At 44.3% G+C, this 12,958-nt stretch overlaps 1 protein-coding gene across 3 annotated transcripts in view; it reads right to left on the reverse strand.

The window, feature by feature from the left end:
- Positions 1 to 8,302, reverse strand: part of LOC143283359 (G protein-activated inward rectifier potassium channel 3-like) — a 147,158-nt gene extending 138,856 nt beyond the window's left edge. For 2 of the 3 annotated variants that reach the window (XM_076589577.1, XM_076589566.1), the window contains exon 1: positions 6,558 to 8,301. The gene's annotated coding sequence lies outside the window, so the exon portion shown is untranslated. Of the gene's footprint in view, positions 1 to 6,557 lie in introns of all 3 variants that reach the window. The other variant, XR_013055394.1, reaches the window with a different exon arrangement.
- Between the last annotated feature and the right edge of the window lie 4,656 nt (positions 8,303 to 12,958).

Consider the following 12,958-nt stretch of genomic DNA (forward strand, 5'->3'; position numbering starts at 1 on the left):
TGTGTGTGTGTGTGTGTGTGTGTGTGTGTGTGAGCGACAGAGAGAGAGGAAGTGTGTGTGTGTGTTTATGCTGTCTATGAGTGTGTGAATAAATATGTGAGCGTATATGTGTGTGCGTGTGAATGTGTGTGTGCGTGTGTGTTTATGCTGTCTGTGAGTGTGTGAATAAATGTGTGTGTGTGTATGAGAGAGACAGACAGACAGACAGAGACAGAGACAGACAGAGGTGAGCAAGGAGGAAGCTGAGACATAGGGATTCAGACAAACGAGAAACCAGAGACCTCACACCCAGCCCTAACTACCTCCAATGTAGGCTAAGAGGAGGAAAGCTGGGAGCAGAGAAACAGAGTTAAAACACGGTTATGGGGTTAGAGACTGATGAGTAAGCACTCTGCCTAATCATTAGTCTATCCCTCACCCCAACCTCTTTCTGTTTTATCCTCTTCCCCAGGCCCATCCCCTCCCACCCTCCTCCGCTCCTCAAAACACAGGTTGATCATTACTCCTCTGTGTGTGTGTGTGTTTGCGCGCGCGCGCGCGGGTGTGTGCGCGCGTGTGTGTGTGCGCGCGCGTATGTGTGTGTACGTGGGTGTGCGCGCGCGTGTGCGTGTGTATGTATCTATGTGTCCGTCTGTCTGCGTGAGTCTGTAGCTGTGGTTCGTGTCTGTGCGTCCTCGAAGTGTATATGCCATGGACACATATATGTGAACGAGCAGATATACGGGCATAATTATGTGCGTGCGTGTCTATTTGTGCATGACCGTTCTTATCTCCTTTTGCCTACGTATCTCTGCGGGTGCATGCTCACGAGTTATGCGCATGGTTACTGAATACTTCCGTGTGTGTTCGCCTGGGTGCATGCTTACTTTGTGACGTTTAAATACAAAAGAAAAACAAAAAGAAAGTCCAGAGGTAGCTAGACAGATCATTAGCAGCGAAATATTCTTCCTTGAACAGAACAATAGACGTTTTCATGGAAAAATCAATACAGGATACACTTGTGCAAAACACACACAAAAAAAACAACACATGCAGCTTATATCAACGGGTCAGCGTACACTCAAAAGATAATAATCTTCTTCCCAGAAACGTATACATGTTCTAGGAAAAGGTAACCATGCGCAAGTGCATGTTGTTGACCTGTAGCTACTTGTTTATTGGTAAACGTGCGGTCAAAAGATACCAAACTATTCGATTGTCTACGGAGCGTGACGAGGGTGTTGAGGGGAGTGGGGTGGGTGGGAAGGGGGACAGAGGAATTCTTGCTGAAAACCCATTTCTGCACTTCAGTATTTCTTTCTTCGCATCCTGTTTGTACCTTTCTTCCTCCTCACCTCTTCTCTATCTTCCGTTTTGATCTTCATTTTGTGCGCCTCCCCCTCCCCATCCGCACCTTTTTTCTGACTCAGCTGATCCCGCATGTATTTCTTCTTCTCTTGGCCAAATTCGCTCTCTTTTGATGTGTGCTGGGAAGTCAGATTGACAGGCGAAAACAGACTGATAGAATCTGAAGTGTGTGTGTATGTGTGTGTGTGTGTGTGTGTGTGTGTGTGTGTGTGTGTGTGTGTGTGTGTGTGTGTGTGTGTGTGTGTATGTGTGTGTGTGTGTGTGTGTGTGCGTGCGTGCGTGCGTGCGTGCGTGCGTGCGTGCGTGCGCGCGCGCGCGCGCGCGTCTGTCTGTCTGTCTGCCTGTGCATCTGTGCGTGCTAGAAAGTGTAGGTGCGTACTGTGTGTTCGTATGCATACACACATCACCGTGTACTTTTTATTCAGCGCATGCGGACAAACATGTCAGCACATGTGCATGCGCTTGAGTATTCACGATCAGAGCAGAGAGACAGACAGACAGACAGACAGACAGACAGACAGACGGACGGACGAACGGACGGACAGAGATAAGGAAAGAATACAGAGGGAAGAAGAGAAATAAAGAACGAAAGGGGGAAGGCGAGGGAGGAATGTAGAAATATACAGGCACAAAGAGAGAGAGTAGGCGAAGAGACAGAAGGGTGGAGAGATGGAAATACAGAGACAGGGGCATCTAACATCCAAACAAACAAACAAAAAGATAACGTTGAACCCCGAACAGCAGTTCAGACTCAGGAAAATGTATATTTGACGATAACAGAATCACAGGTACCGACAGGACGCACTCAGACTCCCGCCATCCAGACATCATTTTGACTTTATTGCTCAAGTCATTGATTCACCTCTTCTGTCCTCGAAAAAACTCACCCACTCAAAAGAGAAGAAAACTCTTAACTCTTTGTCATTTCCTTATCAATCTATCTCGACTCACTTTATTTTGAAGCTGCACAGCCTATGCAGCAACTGATGGAATCATTAATTGAGAAAGAGAGAGAAAAAGAGAGCGGGAGAGTGCGTGTGTTTGTGGGAAGGGGGGCCATGGGCCATGGGACTGCTAAACAAACACCTGTTGTGTGTGATGCATGTATTTATGTATATATATATATATATATATATATATATATATATATATATATATATATAACTGAAAGCGACTGACGCGCGCGTGTGTGTGTGTGTGCGTGTGTGGCGCGCGTGTACGACCACACACCAACCCTAACCCCTTTCCCTTCCTTCGACGATTTTCGTACACATTCGGGCCCACCACCCCACCCACCATTCCCCACACCTCGCATCCTCATACACGACACACGTGATGTATGCGCATGATCAGGTTAACTAGCGCACGCGCGAACGTACGCATTTACACACACGTACACACACACACACACACAGAGAGAGAGAGAGAGAGAGAGAGAGAGAGAGAGAGAGAGAGAGAGATAGCAACATAGTGAGAGATAGCAACAGAGAGGAAGCAACAGAGGCACGACGTCGCTTTTTTCGGTCCACACACCCCTTCTTTCGATTCCAAGAGAAAGTGAAATAACACACACACACACACACACACACACACACACACACTGACATGGAGGCCTAGTGACTCACGCCAAGCAACCTCCTCCTATAACCCTCTCCCCCATCCCTTCCTGTCCCCCCCACCCCCCACACAACCCCGTCTCACCACCCACCCGACTCATTCCTCCACCCACGCGTTTTGTTCCCCAGCCCCTCCCTCTGTCTGTCTCCCTCCCTCCCCTTGCCTGTCAAATCGATAATCGCGGCTCACCACCTTGCTCTCAACTCACTGCTGCCTGGCTCACTTTGTCGTCGTTATGAACCCAGCGCTGAGAGTGGTCAGGGATTGAAAGGTGTGGATTTTAATATGTTCGTTTATTCATTTATTTATTCATCCATTAATTCATTTTTACTGCTGTTGTTTTTGTTGCACGTGCTTTTTCTTTTCTTCATAACAAATGATATCGCTTAAAAGAACACACAAGTGGTACTAGTGGTAGCAACTGCACTCAAAATGTGTGCCACGCTGGTCCCATGTCACCAAGGTTCAGCAGTGAAGTTATTTCAAAGCTCTCAGACAACCTCTGTTCTCAGCTGGGCTTCATCATAAACAAACAACATCGTCTGGTGCCATTCAAACCAACCAACCATCCAACCCGCTGACACGATTACAAACAAAACAAAAAGTCCTTTTATCTGGCTGCGATATTCAATAATGAACGGAAGTAACTAACTGGAGAACATAATATGAATTTGTCATCGTCAAGTTCTGACAGACAGGCAGACAGATATGCCGGCAGAAGAGTAGACTCGGGGATAGAGTCGACAACACGTGCTGGCCGACAGGTAGACTCAGAGACAAACGACCACAAGACAGGAAGGCGGACGGAATGGCATTGGGCGGAAGTCCAGCAGCTTTTGCATATGAAAGCACGTTCAAGTGACTGAAATGAATTCACGAAGTTTCGGTTCAGAGGTCGAATTATAGCTATTACGCAACTCCGCTGTGTTGCATTTCAACCGTTTCATATGACACCTCTCTCCCTCTCCTCCTGCTCCCTCTTTTCAACACACTAACCACACCACACCACACTCGACACGCACGTACGCACACACAAAGAGGATTGGGAAAGGAGGCGCGGACTCTCAAAAGGGTTACATTCGCTGTTCGTGTCCCGGCTCGTTCTTTCTTTCCCTGCCACACTCGGGTAGTTTTCATCGGTCACTGGTAAACAAGTTGAATCGACGACCGAGTGAGAACAGGACAAGGAAACAAATTTCTGCTTTGCACACAGCAAGAAAGGGGGAGAGGGGTGAGAGAGAGGGAGAGAGAGGAGAGGAGAGGAGAGGGAGGGAGTGAGAGAAAGAGAGGGGAGACTCAGGGACACTGAAATGTTTAAATGACATTAAACATTTCAGTGAGAGAAAGAGGGGGGAAGGGGAGGGAGGAATCCGGACGGGAAAGAGAGGAAAAAAAAAGAGACAAGAAGAAAGAGTAAACACACACGCGAGCACGCTGGCATTCACACATGCACGCACGTAAGCACAGAAACATATGTAATACAAGAAAGACAAAACCTGCCAAAAACGCGTATTCAAAACGACAAGAGCGTTTAATACTCATGCGCGTGCAAACATGCGTACGTGTATGTGTGTTTTTATGGAAGTGTGGTCTATGGTGCGCGCACTTACTCGCGTAGATATGTATGTGAGGAAATATAAGAACTGTTACGTTGTTGAAGATAATAATAATGATAATGATAGTAATAATCTGTCCAATTCAAACTGACCGCAGTCTCCCTGCAGTGAGCTTCTCACCTGACGTCTGTGTGCAAGCCTTCCTCCCTCCCCGCCTTGTCGGTAAAGTCCTGAGCAATTCATAACACACTGTTCGTAATTATACTTTATTGTGTTGAATTAATGTAGATACTTTACATTTGTCATGACTGCCATAAACACACTCGCGCGCGCGCACGTTCACACTCTTGCACTCACTCACACATACACACGCACGCCGGCACACATACTCGCACGCACACACACGCACACATGCGCACACGCGCGCGTATACTGACACACACATACTGACACACATATACACATCAAGCACTGATTCTGAGACAGGAACCAGTGTAAGAAAAGCAGAAAAAAACAAAACACACACTTGATTTACCGAGAGAGAACGAGACATCGGGATGGAGAGAGAGAGAGCAAGCGAGCGAGAGAGAGAGAGGGAGAGAGAGAGAGAGGGAGAGAGAGAGGGACAGAGAAGGAGCAGGCCGGGTGGAGGGTATGGAGAAAGAGGGAGGGAGACAGACAGACAGGCAGAGGGGAAATAAAAACAGCTGGAGCGACAAGGACAGAGGCACAGACAAAGAGAAACAGACAAAAGAAAGACCCAGAGAAAGGGTAGGCATGCAGACAGTGCCAGTGGCGTCATGTTAATATTCAAACGATTCCGGCCAGTCTGCCTGGCTTTTCATGAGTCATCCGTCAAACGGGGGGAAGCCACTCTTCACTGACCATCACCATACATGTCCCCTCTGCCGATCCAATGACGGACAGGAGGGACGGTGCAAAGTAAGTGACAAACAATCGATGATGGAATCAGTTAGCAAAATCATCATGATAATATATTCCACCTCCTCATCATCATTCTGGGGTTTCTGAAGGAAATACGATTTCTGGAAAGCCGTTACATGGAGTTGGGCTCGAAGTGGTTGTTTGCCTTGGGTTATTATTTTCTGTGGTTGAAAAGCCGAAAGCTTAGTTTTAAATCGCTTTGAGGGGATGGGCGGGGATGAGGGGTGCGGAGTGTGATGGATGTCAGTACCCTGTTTTTATGGGTAATACCTTTATCACCGCTCTTTAAAATAGTATGGTCACAAAGTCTCTCTCTCTCTCTCTCTCTCTCTCTCTCTCTCTCTTTGCGGGGGGTGGGGGGTGAGGGAGGGGGGAGTTGGTGCAGCAAGATGATTAGGTCACTGGAGGTGTGTGTGGGCGGGAGGAGAGGGGGGGTAGCCTGTGTTGTACTGCTAATAACCTAAATTATTTTGAACTTGTCTTGTTTTTATTCCGGAAGTCGTTGCATTTATAAGAAGGCAAAGACAGTGACGACCACAGTGAGATGTGAGAATGTTAATTAAGTACAACAGAGCGTAATTGGTCTGCCACTACACCCCATCCTCATCCCTTACTGCCAGTCCTAATCCACTCCCGAACTGGAACGTTCGGCAAACCCTCAACCATAAACCTAATCCTGCGTTACCCTCATCCAGACAACCGATAATTCTGTTCATTTTTTCGGTAATTAAAACGAAACCAGAATCCGGCCATCGTTAGTGACTGCTAACAACACAACCAGCATCACTGTGGCAAAATAGCTTGACAATTCCGACTTATTTCGAAGAAGAAAACGCATAAAACATGGGTCACAGGGCGATTAAATGTAAATAAATTATGAAACAACCACCCAAGCAACAATTCTCACCACCGATGCCAGCCACTGCCAGTCATTGGGGAAACCACACGCTGCCGTGCAGCCTATATTGCATCAGCTCCCCGCTGCCACAAAAATCCATACTGGTAACAATCACACACATGTGTATCAACCATCCTCCGCGTCAGTACACAACACTTCTAAGAGCATGAAGGAAACAGGCCGTGACGACTCACCTTCAGTTGTTTCCGCTTGGCCAGCAAAGCATGGGCTGTGAGCACAGTTCGACACAACTGGGGAAACATGAGGCTGTGCTGGTAATGGTTGTACAACAAAATCCGCCACGTGAAATCAGCCCACCATGCTTTCTGCCCTGTGCTGTCGTCCGTCTGAGCATGCCACGTTCGTTATCCTGTCTGTGAACACACCGCTTACACTGCAGCCCTCGTGCCCAAGATTTCATACAAACACATCATTAACACTGCACGAAGGATCCCTTTTATCTAACCGGGAACAAGGCGACACACAAAATGCGCAGACCAGCGCCACACTGCCAGGAGATTGGCGCGAGATGTTCTTTAAAACGAGCGGGTTGGAGGTGGTGGCACAGGCGGAACACACACACACACGCACGCACACACAAAGCAGAGGAACACACACACACACAAGCGGCGTGTGTCGGCGTCGGGTCAGAGAGGACGCTATTGTTCAAGCCACGCGCGTTTTTTTTTTTTTTTTTTTTCTTTTCTGTTTTGTTTTGTTTTTTCAGCAGCCCGACACAAGAACTGTTGACTGTTGCAGCCGAGAAACAGACTGAAGTTGTAGGGAGTCACTCTCCTGTGGGTGAGTCCTGCTGCCCCCTTTGCTGCCACAGGCAGTGCAGTCTGCAGTGAATGCAATCTATCACAATCCTGGGAAGCGGCGATTACTCAGCGTGCTGCATGCAGTCTGCCGCTGTCGGACTTTCCCGTGCCGCATGGAGTCCGCGCTCCTCGTGCTGCCAGTCGCCATGTGTGAACAATATCACTCGTTTTCTTCTGCTCTGCATGCAATGCATGTCTGCCTGTCTGCGCGATGTTTCCCTTCTGTCTGTCTGTCCATGCGTGTATGTATGTAGGTATGTGTGTGGGTGTCTCCAGCTGTATGAGATTTTTCCACCGACTTTGTCAGTAATTTTCCACTCACCTCTGACCCGCTGCTCTCTCTCTCTCTCTCTCTCTCCGCGCACCAGTGGGGTCGCCGTGCGCTGGATGTTGTTGTATGCATGCGGCTTTTGGCGCAGATGTCACACTGACAATGCGAAAAAGCGCGGCAGATCTCATTCAGTCCTGCACATGCTGACTCAGCCGTATATTAACTTAATGGAGAACCAGCGTGTCACAAAAAATGGTGTAATGAAACATTGCATGTATGCAACAAGACACTAAAGACATCGTATCCACTTTCGCCGCTTCAGACCGACAAAGAGGGTTTGGGGTTATTTCGTCATGGAAACTTCAGCACTTTGTTTCAGACTGAACCACGCCGATATTAACGAAACGTTATATCTGCGCTTTTAACGAGGCACTGACGAATATGTTTATATGGAATGGGGAGAGAAAAAACAAAAAAACATTTTCATATAAAAGGTTTATAAAAGTTACCCGGCTTACACTGGACGTTGTAGACTGAACAAGTTTCTTTTAACTACTCTCAGTTTCCTCAAAAATACCCGTTTAGAAAGAAACACTGAATGAACACACATATACCTACTTTCAACTCCCCTACCATATCACACGATTCTTTCAATTCAGTCTTCCTCGATGATCAGTTGGTTTGTTTTTTTTCTCCCTCGTTCTAAACTGAAAACAAAGTATTCAGTGAGAAAATAAGATTTGAAACCACAACAATAGCAACAAGTACCACTCTCCATTGTTGACACAATGCAGACTATCCAGCTGTGTGAAAATAAATAGTCACCCTTATCCAGCACACGCTCCGCTCTCGATCATTTTTCGAGTGTGTGTCGTCTGCTTGTTCTGGCTTTCACTCAAGAGTGCAGTCCCATATCTCTCCCAGCAGACGAATTGAGTCGGCCAGTCTGCATCCAGCAGAAAATAAATAAATACACCCTTTAGCAGCATCTTCATTGATTACTTACCCCATCATCATTCATCAACATCGATATATAGAAAATAAGATATTCCAAAATCTGGGGCACAAAAAATGAATTTTTTTTTTAATATCTTGCATCCCGCGGTCCTCGCTGAGACACATGAACTGGATAATAAACACATCGATTTCCAGACTCCACCTCAAAAGAACCCCCTGGTTTCACTTCTTCAATCGTTTCATCTCAGTGATGTGTGTGGTGGCCCAGTGTAGCACACAGACTTCTCATCCTGTCACAATCTGGGCAATCTGCTCAGTTCGCATCGTTCCAAAAAACAGCAAATAGTTGGCATACATGCATGAATGTGATCGAAAGCAGACGGCACTGCCAATAGCTTCACTGACGACGGTGGAGGCAGCTGGTATGCGTGTACGGTATATGGCGGCGTGATATGTGTGAGTCTTTGGAGCGGTGTCAAGTGGATTGACTTCTTGATAGTTGTTTTCACTTGTGTGTGTGTGTGTGTGTGTGTGTGTGTGTGTGTGTGTGTGTGTATTGCGTTGTTGTCGTTTTTCGCCTTAACTGGGGAGCTAGTCGTTTGACGAAAAACATTAACTGTATCGGTTTCTACTACTTTTACTACTACAACTACTACTTCGTCTGCCTCCTTTTTCTCCTCTGCCACCTTTTACTATTACTACTACCCGATTGTACTGATACTGCTTCGTCTATACCTCCTTCTATTACTCTACTACTACTTAGTCTTCCCACCACTACTACCACGACTGCTACTACTACTGGTTTTCATTCTTCTCTTACCGACTATTGCTAATTCCTTTTTTCTGCCACTTTTACAACTTCATCTTTTTCTTTGGATTCTTCTTCTGTGACTCACCATCATCTTCTTTCAAGATAATAATATCATTTTCCTCTTTACCAGTTTTTTTTCAAATCCTTCTTCAAATGTATAAAATTAATAGCGAAAAAAGTGTGTATGAACTTACACTGACAAACAATCAACGGGCGCACTGTTAAGCTCAGCTGAAATAACTACTTCAAGTTTTTACAATGTTCCTTCATTATATCTGTCTGAATCAGCCACTTGTTTACAATGTTCTTTCATTATGTCTTTCTGTCATCACTGAAGTACTGTCTCAATGAACCAGTCTGCAAATTCATGTGAGGTTGTTGTTGTTGTTGTTGTTGTTTTTATACTTGAAGCCAATGCCTATTCTGAATAAACTTTTCAGTCGAGGTCCTGTTCGAGTTCGTGTGTTTCTTCCATTCTTCTGCAGTACAGACAAGCTTTCTTCGGCAACCTATCGGGAAAAACCGACTGGGGGAAATGTTCAGTGTAGTTACGACAAGAAGTGATCGACTCAGTGCATGGTTAATCTCCGTTATTTGTTATGCAGGAAGTTCGAACGTCCGCCTTGCCAACAGTGCTCAAAAGCTTTCCTTGTTGCGTCAGTCTTTTGACTTTGTGTGTGTGTGTGTGTGTTTGTGTGTCTGTGTCTGTGTGTGTGTGTGTGTGTGTGTGTGTGTGCCGTGTGTGTGCGTCTGTGTGTGTGTGTGTGTGGTTGCACGTCTTTTCTTAAGTAGTATTACATGAGCGGAAGGGAAAAAACACACTGGAAAGGAAACTGAGGCACTCTGCCCGGCCTCTGTGAGTGGCTGAAAATGTGTGTGTGTGCGTGCGTGTGTGTGAGTGTGTGTGTGTGTGTGTGTGTGTGTGTGTGTGAACGCGCGCGCGTGTTTGTGTCCTTCGGTCTATTCAGTTTGAGTAATTGTAGACGATTAGTTGATAATGTATGAGTGTGTGCATGTGAGTGTGTGTGTGAGTGTGGGAGGAGGAGGGGCGGGGGGGGCAATGTTGCGTGAATGCCTCTCTGCGCGTGCGTGACTGCGAGTATGTGAAAGATAGAGAATCTTCAACTGATTCCGAGTTTATCTTGAGTACTGGTTGCGTGTCTCTGCCAATGCTCAGCAACATTGATACAATTCATCATCAGTGACCCAAGAGCAGCATCTTGATGATAATGCACATCAAGATCTTTTGAACTAGCAATAAATACGCAAGCTATCACTAAACAGCACGACATACACACAGCCAAATATCTTCAAACAGTCTCTCAGAATACACAACAGTCATGCTGTCGCCCCTGAAGGAGGAAGAGTCCAAATTCCTGCTAACCTGTACTCCCTGTGGGTTGGGAGAGTCCACTGCGGACAGATGGAGTGACGGGTGTAAGATCTCGGTTCATATAAATGCAGATTGGGGGCATGGTCACCAAAGAGGGACATTAATGTTAGCACTGTCCGTGCTCGCCGGGATTCTAGTTCTATACATTGTGTTCTTAACTGGAGAGTTTTACAGGATGCTTTTTCTCTGCTCTTCTTTCTTTCTTTCTTTCTTTTCTGGTCTTTCCTTTCTTTCTTTCTTTCTTTCTTTTCTTTTCTGTTCTTTCCTTTCTTTCTTTCTTTCTTTTCTTTTCTGTTCTTTCCTTTCTTTCTTGTCTTTTCTGTTCTTTCCTTTCTTTCTTTCTTTTCTGTTCTTTCCTTTCTTTCTTTCTTTTCTGGTCTTTCCTTTCTTTCTTTCTTTCTTTCTTTTCTTTTCTTTTCTTTTCTTCTCTGTTCTTTCCTTTCTTTTCTTCTCTGTTCTTTCCTTTCTTTTCTTCTCTGCTCTTCTTTCTTTCTTTCTTTCTTTTCTTTTCTCTTCTTTCTTTCTTTCTTTTCTTTTCTGTTCTTTCCTTTCTTTCTTTTCTTTTCTGTTCTTTCCTTTCTTTCTTTCCTTTCTTTTCTGTTCTTTCCTTTCTTTCTTTCTTTCTGCTCTTTTCTGGTCTTTCTTTTCTTTCTTTCTTTCTTTTCTTTTCTTTTCTTCTCTTTCCTTTCTTTTCTTTTCTGTTCTTTCCTTTCTTTCTTTCTTTCTTTCTTTCTTTTCTTTTCTGTTCTTTCCTTTCTTTCTTTTCTTTTATGTTCTTTCCTTTCTTTCTTTTCTTTTCTGTTCTTTCTTTTCTTTCTTTTCTGTTCTTTCCTTTCTTCCTTTCTTTTATGTTCTTTCCTTTCTTTCTTTCTTTTCTTTTCTGTTCTTTCCTTTCTTTCTTTTCTGTTCTTTCCTTTCTTTCTTTTCTTTTCTTTTATGTTCTTTCCTTTCTTTTCTTTTCTGGTCTTTCCTTTCTTTCTTTCTTTTTCGTTTCTGTTCTTTCCTTTCTTTCTTTTCTTTTCTGGTCTTTCCTTTCTTTCTTTCTGTTCTTTTCTGTTCTTTCCTTTCTTTCTTTCTTTCTTTTCTTTTCTGTTCTTTCCTTTCTTTCTTTCTTTCTTTCTTTTCTTTTCTGTTCCTTCCTTTCTTTCTTTTCTGTTCTTTCCTTTCTTTCTTTTCTTTTCTGTTCTTTCCTTTCTTTCTTTCTTTCTTTCTTTCTTTTCTTTTCTGTTCCTTCCTTTCTTTCTTTTCTGTTCTTTCCTTTCTTTCTTTCTTTTCTTTTCTGTTCTTTCCTTTCTTTAAAAAAATATTTCTTATTCATATCGACCATAATTTCATTTTGCTCTTGTTGTTTTATTAGCGTCCTTCTTCTTCTTCTTCTCCTACTCCTCCTCCTTCTTCTTTCTCTTCTTCTTCTTTCTATCTTTTCTGTCTTATTTCAATCGAGTGTACGTCAAGTAATTCATCTTCGTTTTCCAAAGTCGACCGAGCAATGAAAATGTTATTAAAAAAAAAAATCAGTGTTGTTGTTGTTGTTGTTGTTGTTGTTGGGTTTTTTGTTGTTGTTGTTTTTGTTTTGTTTTGGTTTTGTTTTTTTCTTTTTTTTCTTCTTTTTTTTCTTTGGGGGGGGGGGGGGGGGGGGCTTGGGGGGTTGTTTTTTTTTTTGTTTTTGTTTTTGCTTTGTTTTTCTTTTCGTTTCTTTTTTCTTTTCTTTTTCTCTTTTTTATTTTTATTTTTAGTATAGTTAACAGTGCAGTTGAATGGAACAGAAGGAATTCCGTTTCAATCGATGCCTATCTTTTTCAGGAATGATTTAAGTGGTTCCCCAGTTCTTTCATTTGCTTTCTCTTTTTCTCGTTCGACCTTTCCAATAACCATTCACTTTTCCACTGTTCTGTGTTTTTGCTATTGAATGTTTTTTGGGTTTTTTTAAACGCTTTCTCCCTTTACAATCCTTTTCGTGAAGGTTAACTTGTGTGTGTGTGTGTGTGTGTGTGTGTGTGTGTGTGTGTGTGTGTGTGTGTGTGTGTGGTTTGTAGACATTTTTCCTTTACCAATATTGCTCAAGAACGTTCGTCTCCACAGAAACCACACCCACCTTCCAAATCCCATCTCTCTCTCTCTCTCTCTCTCTCTCTCTCTCTCTCTCTGTCAATCACTCTCTCTCTCTCTCGTTCTCTCTCTCTGTCAATCACTCTCTCTCCCCCCTCTCTCTCTCTCTCTCTCTCTCTCTCCCTCCCTCTCTCTCTCTCTCTTTCTGTCACTCTCAGTTTCTCCATATCACTCTGTCAGTCACTCTGTCTGTCTGTCTCATTCTCTTTCCCTCTCTGTCACTCTCAGCCTCC

The sequence above is a fragment of the Babylonia areolata genome, chromosome 1 (genome assembly GCF_041734735.1).
Source record: "Babylonia areolata isolate BAREFJ2019XMU chromosome 1, ASM4173473v1, whole genome shotgun sequence".
NCBI lineage: Eukaryota > Metazoa > Mollusca > Gastropoda > Neogastropoda > Buccinidae > Babylonia > Babylonia areolata.